Below are 4,341 nucleotides of genomic sequence, written 5' to 3' on the forward strand. Positions count from 1 at the left end.
TCTTGAAAGCTTGTAAGCCAGTCACTTCATGCCTTTATAGCCACTCCCATTTTAGGTAGCCAATGTCTAAGTTTGCCTATTCCTATCAACCCTGTATACAGAGGGGATAGGATTGATCTTGGATGTGAAGACGCCTTCCCTCTCAATTGGTATTTTGAGCTACTACATCCATAAGTATAGGTCAAGTTCTAAAATTGTGGCAATTTATATTCATTTCCTATATTAAAAATTGTTTTTTTCAATATTCCTCTGGTCAATTTCTGATTATCAAGCCATCGATGCTAGGTCAAATGGGTACCATCTGCAAGTTTAGGCATTCTTGTGTGTCTTCCCTCACTTCGTATCACTGGATTCTTCACTCTCAGCTCTAGCTCCCCCCCACCCCACCCCATGGCTATGCCCTTGTCCATGGGCTCAGGAGTCCCCAGGTTTCACCACACTTCAGACCAACCAGCCCTTCCTCTCCTCTCTCTCATCTCCAGGTTAACAGGCGTCTCTGGAACATGGTTGAACTCAGCCCATTTCTTCATTGCTGCCTTTCTCCCTCTTCCACTCACCAGGAGACCAACATGGTTGCCAGCAAACTTACATGCCTGCTCATGTGTTCCCTTTGAGTTTCAGTCTTGGAGGGGAATTTGTCCTGAAGGCACTTCATTGCTTGCCTTGATGGCTCCCCAGTGAACAACTTGCTTGATCTCATAGTATTCAATCAGACTGTACAGGCAAAATATTTAACGATGCAGGAAACATCAAAAGAAGATGGAAGGAATACACAGTCAGCATACCAAAAAGAATTGGTTGATGTTCAGCCATTTCAAGAGATAGAATACAATCAAGAACCGATTTTATTGTAGGAAGATGTTCAAATTGCACTGAAGGCACTGGCTAAAATCAAGACTCCAGGAATTGACAGAATATCAATTGAATATCAATGTGTCAACAAACTGATGAAGCACTGGAGGTACTCATTCATCTTTGCAAAAAAATTTGAAAGACAGCTACCTGGCCAACTCGTTGGAAGAGATCCATATTTGTGCCAATTCCAAAGACGGGTGATGCAACAAAATGCAGAAATCATGGGACAATATCATTAATATCACATGCAAGTAAAATTTTGCTAAAAATAATTCAAAAATGACTGCAACAGTACATTGACAAAGAACTTCCAGGAGTTCGAGCTGAATTCAGATGAGGGCGTGGAAGGAGGGATATCATTGCTGATCTTAGATGGATCTTGGCTGAAAGCAGAAAAACACCAGAAAGATGTTTACCTGTCCTTTTTTGAGTATGCAAAGGTGTTCGACTGTGTGGATTATAACAAGCTATGGACAACATTGCAGAAAATGAGTGTACCTGAACACTTAGTTGTGCTCATGATGAACTTATACATAGACTAAGAGGCAGTCATTCAAATAGAACAAGGGGACACTGAATGGCTAAAAATTAGGAAAGGTGTTTGCCAGAGTTTTATTCTTTCAGTACTCATTCAATCTGTATGCTAAGCAAAAAAAAATCCGAGAAGCTAGATTAGATGAAGAAGAATGTAGCACCAGGATTGGAAGAAGACATGTTAACAGCCTACTATATGTAGATGGTACAACCTATCTTGCTGAAAGTGAAGAGGACTTCAAATACTTACGATAAAGATCCAAGATTACAGCCTTCAGTTTCAGTTGCACCTCAATATACAGAAAATTAATATCCTCACAACCAAGATAAATGGAGAAAAGATTGAAGTTGTGAAAGACTTCCTTTTGCTCAGATCAACCATCAACACTCATGGAAGTAGCAGTTGAAAAATCAAACCATGTAGGCTAATCTGTTGTATAAGACCACTTTAAAGGGTTCAAGAGCAAAAATGTCAGTTTGAAGAATAAAGTGCACCTGACCCAAGCCATGATATTTTCAATAGCTTCATGTACATGTGAAAGTTGGACAATGGATAAGGAAAACCTTAGGAGGATTGATGCATTTGAATTATGGTGTTGGAGGAAAATATTAAAATTACCATGGATTGCCAGAGGAACAAACAAATCTGTTTTGGAAGAAGTACATCCAGAATACTTCTTAGAAGCCTTTCTGACCAGACTTCAGCAGTCATACCTCGGACATATTATCAGGAGGGACTAGTTCCTGAAGAATGACATCATACTTGGTAAAGTGGAGGGTCAAAGATAAAGAGGAAGACTCCCCCCCGCCCGATATGGATTGGCACAGTGGCATCAGCAAAGGTCTCAAGCAAAGCAACAATTGTAAGAGTGGCGCAGGGCCCAGCAGTGTTTTGTTTTGTTGTGCATACAGTTGCTAAGAGTCAGTACCAACTCGACGGCATCTGACAACAACAACAAATGACACTGAATTTAGGAACTTATTTGCCATCTGAATATCTTCTTTGACAAATTGTTCAAACATTTGGCCTATTTTTGTTGTTGTTTACTGGCTTGTTTTCTCGTTGTTGACTTTTGAGAATGTTTTCATTCTCAAAAAGAGACAAGTCCTTTAATTTATATGTTCTCAGCAAAGATTATTTCATCCTTTTGATGAATAGAAGTTTGTCATTTTGATGAAGCCCACTTTACAATTTGTTATTTTATGAATTGTATTCTTGTTGTTATACCTAAGAAATCTTTGTCTAACCTAAAGAATATATATTCTCCTAGTCCCCCCCCCACCAGAAGTGTTCAAGTTTTAAGTATTATATTAGGATTGTGATCTCTTTTAAGTTAATTTTTATATATGGTGCAAAGTGTAGATCTCTCTATTGTGTTCTAGAGTACAAAAACAGATACACATATAATTTACTACATGGCTACAGTGGTCAAAACAGCCTGATACTAGTACAATGAAAGACACATAGATCAATGGAACAGAATTGAGAATCCAGAAATGAACCTATCAACATACAGCCAACTGATCATTAACAAAAGGCTAAAAACCAACTCAGCATGGATTAAAGACCTAAATATGAATCCCAGAATGATTAAGGTCAACAATGAAAAAATAGGGACCAATTTAAGGGCTCTAATACAGGGCACACACAGACTATCAAACATTGCAAAAATTACACAAACAAAAGAAGACAAAATAGATGATCAGGGCATTCTGAAAATTAGAATCTTATGTGCATTAAAGGATTTCACCAAAAGAGTAAAAATTGAGCCCACAAAATGGGAAACAAGTCTTTTGCAATGACATATCAGACAAGGGACTAATTTCTAAAATCTATAGGGAAGTACAACACCTCTACAAGAAAAAGACAAATAACCCAATTAAAAAATGGGCACAGAACATGAACAGACACTTCACCAAGGAAGACATTTGGGCAGCCAACAAACATATGAAGAAGTCTTCACAATCATTAGCCATAAGAGAGATGCAAATCAAAACAACAATGAGATATCATCTCACACCAGCAATAACAGTGAAGTTCAAAAAAGAAGAGGACAATAAATGCTGACAAGGATGTGGAGAGACTGGGACCCTTCTCCATTGCTGGTAGGAATTCAAAATGGTCCAACCACTCTGAAAAACAGTATGGCACTTTCCTTAGAACGTTGGAAATAGAAATACCTTATACAGCAATTCTTTTACTTGGTATATATCCCACAAGAAATATGAGCCATAACATGAGCAGATATATGCACAACAATGTTCATAGCAGCACTATTCACAACAGCAAAAAGATGGAGACAGTCAAGTGGAAGATTCAATAAACAAAGTTTGGTACATACACACAATGGGATATTATTATGCTACCTTGAAGAACATATGCAGGTCAGTGATGAGGTACAATGTTGTCTGTGATAGGATAATATCTATGCGCCTTTACAGGGAAGCCCAGTTAATATCACTATTATTCAAATTTATGCACCACTAGAGCCAGTGAGGATGAAATAGAAGAATTCTACCAAATTCTTCAATCTGAAATTGATCAAACATGCAGTCAAGATGTATTGATCATTACTAGTGACTGGAATGCAAAGGTTGGGAGCAAAGAGGAAGGATCAGTAGTAATTGGATCCTTGGTGATAGAAATGATGCTGGAGAATGCATGACAGAATTCTGCAAAATCAATTATTTGTTCACATCAAATACCTTCTTTAGACAGCATAGGAGATGATTATACACGTGGACCTCACCAGATGGAATATATAGAAATCAAATTGATTACACCTGCGGAGAGAGACGATGGAAAAGCTCCATATCATAAGTCAAAAAAACGCCAGGGGCAGACTGTGGAACAGACCATCAATTACTCATATGCAAATTAAAACTGAAGATGAAGAAAATGAAAACAAGTCCACGAGAGACAAAATATGACCTTGAATATATCCCACCTGA

The sequence above is a fragment of the Chrysochloris asiatica genome, unplaced genomic scaffold (assembly GCF_000296735.1).
Source record: "Chrysochloris asiatica unplaced genomic scaffold, ChrAsi1.0 scaffold00062, whole genome shotgun sequence".
Taxonomy (NCBI): Eukaryota; Metazoa; Chordata; class Mammalia; order Afrosoricida; family Chrysochloridae; genus Chrysochloris; species Chrysochloris asiatica.